The sequence below is a fragment of the Schistocerca cancellata genome, chromosome 8 (genome assembly GCF_023864275.1).
Source record: "Schistocerca cancellata isolate TAMUIC-IGC-003103 chromosome 8, iqSchCanc2.1, whole genome shotgun sequence".
Lineage (NCBI taxonomy): Eukaryota > Metazoa > Arthropoda > Insecta > Orthoptera > Acrididae > Schistocerca > Schistocerca cancellata.
Window position 1 is genome coordinate 492,064,724 of NC_064633.1, and position 13,407 is coordinate 492,078,130.

A 13,407-nucleotide genomic window follows, 5' to 3' on the forward strand; every position below is an offset into this window, starting at 1 on the left:
TCATACAGCTGTTGCCCGCAGCAGTGTTGTTCCTTCAGACGTGCATGCATATCTTGAACGATTTTGCAGAGTACATCGTAAGAACACAGGCACTGCAATATACGTAAATGGTCTTCAATGATGGTACTACAGAGCCCGCATGCACTTCATCCAATTCTGTTTCGATTTGTGCAGCGGTCCATCCCTCCAAACGAAAATGTTTAATAACAGTTGCAGTCGACACACTGTACAATTCAGACGGCTGTCAGCAATGAACAGTACGCTGTACATTGTTGAAATTCTTATATGATCCTTGGAATAATCAAGCTTACCAACCATGAAGGTGCAACAAAAACGTTTCAGTCTTTCATGAAATTATCAAACCGACTGCCATTCCTCCCATTCGCGAATGGAAGAAAGAAGAGGAAAAATGGTTGTTGTAGCAGAGGTATGCTCCACCACATAATGTAAAGTGACTAGTGGAGTGTAGGTACAGACGTTTGAAATTCTGTACGATTTATTGTCCCGTCTCGTATTGAAGTGCTACCATTCTATCCCTAAAGTGTATTATGCACTAGTCTCACTTATTTTATTTCTCAAAATTGTCTCCACTAAACTTCATTCCTCAGTTTACTCTTTGAAACCGTTCATCAAATCTTTCTTCCAAGAGCTTTCTGGAAACTGAGGAGATTCATAGTCCTGTACGTACCTGGCTTATTCTGCCGTATAAATCGTCTTCAAGAACTTTGAAGCGTACTGCAGATAAATAGTCGTTATGAACTTACACAGATGTACTGAAGTGATGCCGTGGAGACAGAACCAATTTAGTCTTGGGCAGATGATATTCAGGTCAGATGGAAACAATCATTCAGCTTCTTATTACTTCCTGCTGACCGTTTCTCGAAGCGGCATATGTTTAAATATGAACCTGCAGTGTAAATAAGTAAATAATCCAGCATTTCCACTCTGTGCCCTGGTTTTCTTGTATGTAGCCCTTTTCGGATGATACTGACTAAAAAAAAGTCTCCATATTCCATAGATAGTTAAAACGTCATTCTTATATGAAAACGAACCACTTTCGGAATCACTGAACATTTATTTGCAGCACGACACATGATGCTCCAACCGTCTTCTTTAAGAGGTTTCTTCAAAGAACAAAGCATCGTTTAATTTAGTTTTGAACATGCAGACGTTGCCAACGATTTCTCTACCGGGCGGTACGACATGTCCTAGATTTCCTCCACTAATTTCGTACTGAACGTACTACTCTGAAGCACACTGAACGATCTGTGTATGACACAACGAAGTGGAAAGTTTTTCAAGTATCAGGGACATTTGCGCGGAGCACTGATTAACTACGGTGAAGTGACAAAAATCATGGGATAGCAATATGCACATATACAAGGAGGTGGTAGTATCGCATGCACAAAGTATAAAAGGGCAGTGCTTGGCGGAGCTGTCATTTGTACTCAGGTCATGCATATGGAAAGGTTTCCGACGTGATTATGACCGCCCTACGAGAATTAACAAACTTTGAACGCAGAATTCCGTTTCGGACATTTCTTTTCGGAGATCGTTAAGGAATTCAATATTTTGAGATCCACAGTGTTAAGAGGGTGCCGAGAATACCACATTTCAGGCATTACCTCTCACCAGAGACAAGGCAGTGGTCGGATGGCTGTCACTTAACGACAGAGAGCAGCGGCATTGGCATGGAGTTGTCAGTGCTAACAGACAAGCAGCACTCCGTGAAATAACCGCAGCAGTCAATGTGGGACATAAGACGAACGTATCCGTTACGACAGTATGGCGAAATGAATGGGCTATGACAGCAGACGACCGACGTGAGTGCCTTTGCTAACAGCACGACTTGACTGCAGCGCCTCTCCTCGGCTCGTGACGTATCGGTTGGACCCTAGTTTAGTGGAAAACCGTGGCCTGGTCATGAGCCCCGATTTCAGTTGGTAAGAACTGATGGCAATGTTCGAGTGTGGCGCAGGCCCCATGAAGCCATGGACTCAAGATGTCAACGAAGTGCTGTGCAAGCTGGTGGTGGCTTCATAACGACGTGGTCTGTGTTTACATGGGATTGAATGGGTCCTTTGGTCCAGCTGAACCGATCACTGATTGGAAATGATTACGTTCAGCTACTTTGAGACCATATGCAGCCATTCATACAAGAACAGAACAGCTTTTGAAATGTGGTGCTACAGAAGGGTGTTCAAAATTAGACTGGTAGATCGAATGACTAATGAGGTGGTACTAAATCGAAATGGTCGGCTGCTATGTCCTTATTCTACGAAATGAACTTTATGAAGTCCGTTCGTAAAATGTTGTCAGCGAAACGACAAAGATAAATAAATTGTGCCACTCTTATACGCAGAAAATGATAATTTGAATTACACAGAACTATCATTGAAGTATGTCCAGTTATTAATTTGCAGCGCAGCTTCAAATCCGAGTGTGGACTGTATCAGACGAAAATTCAGGCGTACTGAACGGGTTTAAGTGTTTTACAAAACTTTAATACCCGCGGATGCAGATGAAAGATTTGGGATAGCATTTCCTTCCGCGCGGTGTTCTATGTGTGATTATCATTCCACAAAAAGCAAAAAAACTTCTTCAATCCAAGTTTGTATCTTATGTAACATACAATGGTTGAGAATTAAGGATTTTATTTTCGTTACATCTTTTTGTTATCTAGGACAATAACAGATAGAAACAGCTTAATTCAGATTTACGCTTTACATTTCATATTTTACATGAAATTTCCTTTTTGCAGTTGACTAGTGGTATCTCCTCACTGTAGTTTGAAACTAATACGCAGCAACATTGCAGGGTGATCTACACAGCCTGTGTTGATACTAGTTGATTTTTAAGCAGACGTCTAGTCAAATAAGGGCCGCGCGCCGTTAAGTGGAGTTCAATTGCACCACTCTTTGTCTTGGCAATAAATCTTAATCCCGACAGTGGAGTGACGTCATACGTGTACTACCTTGTACATGTAAGAAGTGCGTCGCCAACATTGAGGCACGTGCAGCAATCCGTAATCCTCAGAACGCACAGCCACTGACTAACTGCTTGGCTGTCGAAGCTAAGCTCAGGAACGTGTGTCAGAGGCCAAGAACTGGCCAGAATTGGAGAATCTCACAAGAAATCACATTTTACGAATGATAAGTTCGTAATTTTCAATGGTAATGTGGGCATGAGGGTGTACTTGCCGATCTACATCTACAAAAATTCTCTGCAAGCCACTTACTGTGTATGTGAAGTCCACATCGTACCCATATCATCAACTGGGTGAGTACCTGACGTTGCGAGGGAATGCGATTATTCCAATCTTCTATTAGTCCATCTCCTCCTCCCTTATCCTCGATCTGTCCATTCTTTTCCTCTTCCCTTTCTGTCCATTCCCCCATCTTTCTGTCCATCTCCACCTTCCCCCCACTGCTGTGTTTGTCCATCTTCTCCTTCTCCTTCTGTTTCTTCTCCTCCTCCTACCAACGTTATTACCCATACCCCATCAGGAGGTTTCTGGTTCTTACTCCCAAGTATTTCTTCCCGGATAGTTAATATGTATACCAAATTTGATTGAAATCGATACAAGGGTTCAGGAGAAGCTTTCCACCTGTGGCTTTGCCCACGTATGTACAAGCTGCAAGACCTTTAAAACATGTTCACTGTATCTCGAACTAATTTCGCCCAGCAGTTTCGTTTTCACGCAGTTCAATGTTTCTGACGTCATATCTCCTGAACTATGTTTGGTACAATGATACAAATTTGCAGGTGCATTCCGTGACACATCTGAATACTGTCTGTAAAACGTGTCGCAAATTCAGTTAGTAGTAAAAAGTAAAAACGACAGGCCTGGCGCAGCAGCGAAAATGTGGTGAGCGATATTTTTATTTTTATTTTATTTTTTTTACTTTCGTCATTTTGCGGGGGTTGTCAGAGATAAAAAGATTCCTAAAGATCTGAAATTATGTGTAATGTTTGTTGAAAGTCACTAAGTGCTTTCATTCTCAAATAATGGACCAATGAAGTCTGAGTATTCGCGCGTCGTGGGCTACACTTCTTTTCACTCCTTATCCACACAGTGATTCTTTCCCGACAGTAAGTGATACGTCTACCAAGTTTGGTTGAAATCCGTTTAGTGTTTTATGGGAAGATGTAGAACACAGACATTTTTATAACGTGTATGGATTTTCTTCCCTGTTGCATTCGCGAGAGAAAAATCACTGTATGCGCCTCTGTACGCGCCCTCATCTCCCTTATGATACACTAATTTTGGTAATCCGTACTATTTTTCATTTCACTGGTTTTCGGCCCATGCCCATACAGTCACCTCAACAGTGGAATGTCAGTATGACGATACAAATATAAATACGACACAACACCCAGTTCCCGAGCAGAGACAATTTTCCAACCAGACCGGAAATCGATTCCAGGCCCCTTAAGTTAGCAATCCGCCGCGCTGACCGCGCACCTACCGAGGTGGTCAAATCTCTACTTCCTTCATTTGTAAATGAAATAAAAGGATCGCACTGAATCTGATGTAGTTCGGCCGCCTAGTGCTAGTCTTTATTCGACGCCACTTCGGTGACTTGCGCGTCGATGATGATGTGACGATGATAACTCTACACCCAGTCCCTTAGCGAAATAAACCCGACTCGTCCGGGAATCGAACCCAGACCCCAAGTTCTAGACACACCAACGCTGATCACTAGACCGTGAGCTGCCATATACAACTCATCATATGAGAGGACGATTTTGCACCAGAGGTATAGCTTAGAAACAGGGGAAGCAGCCATAATTACTGATTCATAACATAATGTGTCGTCGCCACGCCCCGTCAATATTGCCTCTCACCTGCGGAGCACGGAATCAGTTACTCGTATATTACTGACGAGTTCGTAGGTACCCCTCATCATTTCTCTAGAAGGGTAACCTGCAATTCTGGAACAGTTGTGGGAGATACTCATAATTAAAGTTCGAGTTTCAAAACGCCGTGTAAAGAGAACCACCGATCAGAAAGACGTCAAATATGAACAGCATATTACTGACGCTGGGGGAAAGGTGATGGAACAAAAATCAGGAAAATTTGACCATAGAGGCGTCAGAATATGCAGACCAACAGACGCACGGCACACGGCTGTTCCTCACTTTGCGCCCGAGACGAGACACATTACCGTCTCCATGAAAGATCGTGCGCTGCTGAAAAAGCTATTTTACAAGAACGGTGACACACAAGTTATAGACACAAGGGTATTAAAAAAAAAGAAAACGGACTGATCTGATGTTTGCTACGCGACTGGAGAAAATAATTACAAAATTCGAAAAGACGCTTTGTTTTTGAAGTGCAACGTAGAAGAGGGAGGAAAGCAGTTAATCCGACGTCTATCGAAGATACAGCGATTGCACTGCGGGGGGGACCGAGCAGTGGTGTACAAACATGTGGTGCATGCGGAATTGCCCGAATACTGGACAATGCTGCGAGCACGGTGCATAAAATCCTACGGAACATTCTGCATTGCTATCCATACAAATTCACCCATGTTCAGGAGTTGCTTTCTGCTGACCTGCCAGGAATACAAACATTCGCTTTGGAAGAGGACAAAGAATGGTCATGGAACATTCTGTGGACAGACGAAGCCCATTTCCATCTCAAAGTGCATGTCAATACACAGAATTGGAGAATATGGGCGTTTGAAAATCCGCCCGCACATCAACTCTTACTACTTCATTCTGCAAAGGTGACGGTGTGGTGCGGTGCGGTGCGGGTCGACGGCATCGTTTATCGTAGCGTACTTCTTCAAGACGAGTCCTAGGGGTCCATTTACCTGTACCGTCACTGTTAAACGCTATGAGAGTCTTGAGCATTAACGTCATCCCAACCCTTCAACAGCGTGTACCTGTGCGTAGGATCATCTTTATTCAAGTTGGCGCTCCTCTGCACATTGCATAGCCATGAAGCGGCTCCTGCAGCGAACTTCGAAAATGCTAGAATTATCAGCCGTCATTTCCGTATAAGCTAGCCGTCCAAATCACCTGTTCCTAATTTGTGCGACTTCTGACTGTGGGTTATCTGAAAGAAGTTGTGTTCAGTGTTCTAAATACGGAAGTGGCTGAATTGAACGCACGCATTGTGCAACGCATGCTGAACATGACCCCCGACAGCCTCCGATCTGTTGTCGACGCTTCTCTCGATTTCAACTTGTGGCAGGAAACGGTGGACACACATTGAACGTATGTTGCGCCAGTCTCATGACAGAAATCGCTGTCTTTTTGCTTTTTTATGCGGCTTTTGGCCTCAGGACAATTCAGAACCGATTTTTCCCATCTATGTGGTACACCTTGCCGTGCTGGATGAGCTTACCTAACAGTGCCACACAACTGTTGACTGCATAACTTGTGCACTAATGGGCACTGAACAGTTCGGATTGCGTAATGCGCATCTCAAATGGTACCCTTCGTATAGCGAGTCATCTGACATTTGTAGCCGATCACTTTCACATTAAGACGCTTACAGCCCCATCTATTGCTACAATTTTCGTCAAATTTTGTTCCATGACGTTTCCACCTGCGTCAAAAATATGCTGTTCAATTCTGACGTCATTCTGAGTACTAGTTCTCTTTCTACAACGTTTAGAACGTGGAACTTTAATTATGGGCACCCTGTACAAATACGTCTGCCAAGAGAAGCAATATGAGTCAGATTCCAGAAGCATACTGGAAACTGCATTCGACGGACAATTAACTTGTGGCGTGATTTCTAAAATCTTAGCAATAAGGGGGAAAACAGCCGTAAATAAAATTGAAAATGGATAAAAGCAGTCCAATCAGGCACAATAACTATAATGCCGGATAAATTCGATCTTAATACTATTAGATTTTTTTAAAAAAAGTTTCGGATGCAACAGACGTCCGCAAATGCAGGTTCTTGCCGAACCCGTCAGCCTATCTGCATCAATCTGCGCAAAAAGATCAATATTTTGTCCTTGATATCTGTATGACATCTGAAGAAAATTTTCTCCACTGAAACCATTGCAAGACAGTGCATTTAGTCTTTACGAATTCATAGCGCTTTTTATGAAGATTTTTATACTTTTTAGTGTTGAAACGCAGCCTTCTGCCTCTGATCTAGTTACAGGGAGCGTCAAGAGGATTTTTATCAGTTCCGTAATTTTACTAAGAACACACTAGATTTTTCCCCCAAGATAAATTTTGGCAGCTTAGTTCATTTGCACTATTCACGAATAACAGACCAAGGAGATACATTTAGCTCAGTTTAAAGCTTTTCTTTGTCAACCATGGGACTTGCTTCAGTGGTCAGTACTATTCCTCCTGTAGTATGTTCATTCTTGCGAAGCATTTCTTGTTGAACAATTTTGCAAAAAAAAAAAAAAAATAAAAATGGCTCTGAGCACTATGGGACTCAACTGCTGTGGTCATAAGTCCCCTAGAACTTAGAACTACTTAAACCTAACTAACCTAAGAACATCACGCACATCCATGCCCGAGGCAGGATTCGAACCTGCGACCGTAGCGGTTCCAGACTGTAGCGCCTTTAACCGCTCGGCCACTCCGGCCAGCCGAACAATTTTGCAGCTACGGTACTAAGTGTTATAGTGGCAGAATCTCTCTCCATTATATCAACATATATGCAGTCACACACTTCGTTTGCTTCTACCAAGAGTCTCGTGAAAGGATTCTGGTAGTATTTAGAGTTTCTTGAAACAGCTTTGAATATTGTCATATGTGCATTAAATGTTTCACAAATTTCTCGAGATAGCATTTGGTTGTAAATTATTTCAAAATTAGACAATCCGATGAAAAAGCTCTATCAAAACTTAAAATTATCATCATTCAGCTATTTTAAAATTACTGTTGGTTCTGCAATGGTTTGATCCGCATTTGATTTTCACTAAATCAAAGTAAGGCTGTTTTTTAAAGGCTGCAAATTTTCATGCATTCCGTTTGTGGTCCATATATTTAAGTTCAACCTTGTGAATAAGGAGGTGAAAAGCTGACGTCCATTATGCAGCTTGAGAATACACACATGTTGTTGTGATCTTGATAAGAATTTTGGAATAGCCAGAACGTAGGAGGAGAAAAATATTATTGCATTTTGTGTAATACTTAGTGCATTTTTCATTATTAAGTTGATGTGTGTAACAGTCACAATCATTTGGATCCCAAAAATACAATAAATAATTTTTAATATTTTTCACAAAGCTGACCTTAACAATCCTAGCAAGCAAAGAATACAAGAAGAAATTGGCAAAAAGTAAACAAATTGTTTTAAAGTTGTGGCTTCACTTTGGAAGCATTGGGGAATGCACCTTTAAACTACTTATTTCATGTGATACATTTGAAAATAATTTCTCATTTTTCCTCGACACAGTCCCACACTTCGAAGCTTGCATGAAATCATTGTGCTTGAAACAAGCTATAGTCCGGAACAACAAGCGAAAATGGACCTAAAAATTTATAAACTTATATCAAAAGTACACACTGCTCCAGAAGTTTCATTTCGAAACGACTCCTAACAACAGTGCTACACGCCACAGTATCTTTAGATATACTTACTTTCATAGTCTACGATCTCAGTATGATCACCATGAAAAAAAAAAACATGTACAATTTCATACAATCATGTAGAGCAATCTCCGCGCTGACCGTTACTTTGAACGCTGTAATTTGTCCGCTACAACGCACTACATTCGTAGAAGTACCTCATTGTATCAGTAGATGTGTGTATCTTGCAATAGCATCAGTCGTTTCAGGCAGACGCCACTGGTATTCTAAGTGATAAACTGGTTTGATTTTTGCTTCAACTCCAGTTTTTTTTCTCTCTCCTTCCATGACATTTGCGACATGGAATGTCTGGGAAATCAGTTTTTGTCGACACCCTATTATTCTAAAATGCGTTTTGTCATGACATCTGCGGTTTGATTTTCTGCTCAAACATTTCTGCAGTCAATACTTACTGTAGAAGAAGAAACATCTGACTGTGTTCCAAAATATCTGTTGTGGTAACAGGCATGACAGACACAAAGGAAGCTTTTCCAATTTCTTCCTCATCTCCTTTGTAGCAGGCTATCGAGTATCTGATTGTGGACTTCTTAGGAACACGTTCTAAGTCCTTACAGCCATATAAGTGTTTCTTCAAATCGGAATAATTTAGAGGCAAAGTTTACAAGGGGGTGATCAAAAAGTTTCCATTTGAGGGCCTTGCTTCGTCGTATATGCAATGTAGCGCGAATCCGATGCGGGTATACAGGGTGTACCATCATTAATGTCGTAAACGCATACAGTTGGAAGTACACGATACTAGAAGCAAAAAGGTCTCAGTAAACATAGGGTCGAAAATGCATACCATCAGAGCTACGAGCAATTTTTCATCTTCGATACTGTGAAACAAATCTCTTCTACTGTAAGCTCTTTGATTTCCACATTTCGGGAAGTGGCAGTATGTACCAAAACAAGAAAAAATGTCTAGTAAATATGTGCTCCAAAATGCATATCTTAAAAGTTATAAGCATTTGTTCATTAGAAGAGTTATGTTTCAAAGTAGTGAAGATGAAGTGCTCATAGCTCTTAACGTATGGGCTGGCCACTGAGGCCGAACGGTTCTAGGCGCTTCAGTCCCGAATCACGCTGCTGCTACGGTCGCAGGTTCGAATCCCGCCTCGGGCATGGATGTGTGTGATGTCCTTAGGTTAGTTAGGTTTAAGTAGTTCTAAGTGTAGGGGACTGATGACCTCAGATGTTAAGTCCCATAGTGCTTAGAGCCATTTGACCATTTTCTTAACGTATGCATTTTACAGCACATGTTTACTGGACTTTTTTCTTTGTTTGGTTCATAGTGCTACTTCCCAAAATATGGAAAGCCAAGAGCTTGCAGTAGAAGAGATTTGTTGCACAGCATCGAAGATGAAAAATTGCTCGTAACTCTTGTGGTATGCATCTCCGACCCCATGTTTACTGACACTTTTTTGCTTCTAGTACCGTGCACTTTCAACTGTATGCGTTTACGCTATTGATTATAATACACCCTGTATGAGCGCCGACATATAGGCAAGGAATCGGTGTGGCATTCATTTCTTCTCGACACGCGTGCGGTAAATGCGAAAGCGTGGACTAGCGACGTTTATTACCAGATGCGTTCAGATGGGATCAACGTGCTATTATTCTGTTGTCTGCCGAAAGACGACAGCCGGAAGACATCCATCGGATAATAAAGAATGTGTTTGCGGCAGCATGTCTGTCTAAAATCACCTTGTGGAACGGTGGTGGTGCTTCATGATAACGCACGTCCCCATAGCACAAATGTCGTAAACGCAGAAATTACGCCAAATCAAGCGGGAGGCAGTCTAGCATCCGTGCTATAGATCTACATCCATACTCCGCAAGCCACCTGACGGTGTGTGGCGGAGGGTACCGTGAGTACCTCTATCGGTTCTCCCTTCTATTCCAGTCTCGTATTGTTCGTGGAAAGAAGGATTGTCGGTATGCTTCTGTGTGGGCTGTAATCTCTCTAATTTTATCCTCATGGTCTCTTCGCGAGATATACGTAGGAGGGAGCAATATACTCGGTGAAGGTATGTTCTCGAAACTTTAACAAAAGCCCGTACCGAGCTACTGAGCGTCTCTCCTGCAGAGTCTTCCACTGGAGTTTATCTATCATCTCCGTAATGCTTTCGCAATTACTAAATGATCCTGTAACGAAGCACGCTGCTCTCCGTTGGATCTTCTCTATCTCTTCTATCAATCCTATCTGGTACGGATCCCACACTGCTGAGCAGTATTCAAGCAGTGGGCGAACAAGCGTACTGTAACCTACTTCCTTTGTTTTCGGATTGCATTTCCTTAGGATTCTTCCAATGAATCTCAGTCTGGCATCTGCTTTGCCGACGATCAACTTCATATGATCATTCCATTTTAAATCACTCCTAATGCGTACTCCCAGATAATTTATGGAATTAACTGCTTCCAGTTGCTGACCTGCTATTTTGTAGCTAAATGATAAGGGATCTATCTTTCTATGTATTCGCAGCACATTACACTTGTCTACATTGAGATTCAATTACCATTCCCTGCACCATGCGTCAATTCGCTGCAGATCCTCCTGCATTTCAGTACAATTTTCTATTGTTACAACCTCTCGATACACCACAGTATCATCTGCAAAAAGCCTCAGTGAACTTCCGATGTCATCCACAAGGTCATTTATGTATATTGTGAATAGCAACTGTCCTGCGGCACACCTGAAATCACTCTTACTTCGGAAGACACCTCTCCATTGAGAATGACATGCTGCGTTCTGTTATCTAGGAACTCTTCAATCCAATCACACAGTTGGTCTGATAGTCCATATGCTCTTACTTTGTTCATGGAACGACTGTGGGGAACTGTATCGAACGCCTTACGGAAGTTAAGAAACACGGCATCTACCTGTGAACCCGTGTCTATGGCCTTCTGAGTCTCGTGGACGAATAGCGCGAGCTGGGTTTCACACGACCGTCTTTTTCGAAACCCATGCTGATTCCTACAGAGTAGATTTCCAGTCTCCAGAAAAGTCATTATACTCGAACATAATACGTGTTCCAAAATTCTACAACTGATCGACGTTAGAGATATAGGTCTATAGTTCTGCACATCTGTTCGACGTCCCTTCTTGAAAACGGGGATGACCTGCGCCCTTTTCCAATCCTTTGGAACGCTACGCTCTTCTAGAGACCTACGGTACACCGTTGCAAGAAGGAGGGCAAGTTCCTTCGCGTACTCTGTGTAAAATGGAACTGGTATCCCATCAGGTCCAGCGGCCTCTCCTCTTTTGAGCGATTTTAATTGTTTCTCTATCCCTCTGTCGTCTATTTCGATATCTACCGTTTTGTCATCTGTGTAACAATCTAGAGAAGGAACTACAGTGCAGTATTCCTCTGTGAAACAGCTTTGGAAAAAGACGTTTAGTATTTCGGCCTTTAGTCTGCCATCCTCTGTTTCAGTACCATTTTGGTCACAGAGTGTCTGGACATTTTGTTTTGATCCACCTACCGCTTTGACAAAAGACCAAAATTTCTTAGAATTTTCTGCCAAGTCAGTACATAGAACTTTACTTTCGAATTCATTGAACGCCTCTCGCATAGCCCTCTTCACACTACATTTCGCTTCGCGTAATTTTTGTTTGTCTGCAAGCCTTTGGCTGATCTCTCCCAAGCCATTATCACGCCTTCGGTCCCTCAAGAAAGGTCTTTAATGGTCGACGATTGCTAACGGATGACGGTGCGCAGCAAGCAGTCACAAACTTCACGCAGCACGACACGTGTTTTACCAAGCGGGTATCTTCAACCTGGGGCGTCGGTTGGATGTTTTCCTCAATGCTCACGGTGATTTTGCCTCATTGGCATACCAAATCTGGACTGGGCGGCCTTCGAACGGAAACCTTTTGATCGTCCGTCATACTAATCCTCTAAATACCTCTGTATTTACCGAATTTTTTTTCCCCTTCATCTTGAGTATGTATGGGAGTTTCAAAATTTTCGCAGAACATGAAGTCTATTATGGACCAAATAACACGGTTCTTTTTCATCTTTATATCTTGCTCATTAGTTTAAAGTCTGTATGCCTCATTAAGCTTCTCCTTAATACTAATGGTTCCTAAAAGTGACAGTTTTACTACATTATCTGCGAGCTTCTTTGATTTCTCACAATTTTAGTTTTTTATCTTATTTAAAATAATATTTTTTCCACATTACACCACCTCCAGACAGTAAAGTGAAACAATGCATATTTTTACTTCACAGCCGCAAAATCAAATATTCCGTTCAAGATATTCAGAATTACAGCTACTAATACAATTCATTTTGTTGCCTGTGCCTGGGCGAGGTATTATGACATTAGGTATTGAATGACCTCTGTTCTTAAGTGCGTCTTTCTCAAGGGGAGAGAGCTGTGAAAATTGAAGCTTTGAAGTTCGCTTACAGAACTTACTTCCTGGGAACGCAAGGCCGTAATTGAAGTTTCCTTTGAAACAATAGAACCGAAAAAAATTAGACAGTAGTTGGAAGTAGGATGATGATAATCTAATTACAAACGTTATATCATTCACAATAATGGTACAAGGTTAAACAGAACACACAAGGTAAAAAAAGAAGACTACCTTCCCCCGCACCAGTATTAGGGTCGGCACTGCAAAAGCGACAGTTCTCCCTCCTCATCGCATGCAGCTCCTAGTCAGTCAACGAAAGAATAATAGGGGAAAGAAATCGTGCAGTCGCGAACTTTTGTACAGTGGTTGGAGAGGGGGGAGAGGGGGGAGAGGGGGGAGAGGGGGGGAGAGGGGGGAGAGGGGGGAGGGGGGGGGAGGGGGGGGAGAGGGGGGAGAGGGGGGAGAGGGGGAGAGGGGGGAGAGGGGGGAGAGGG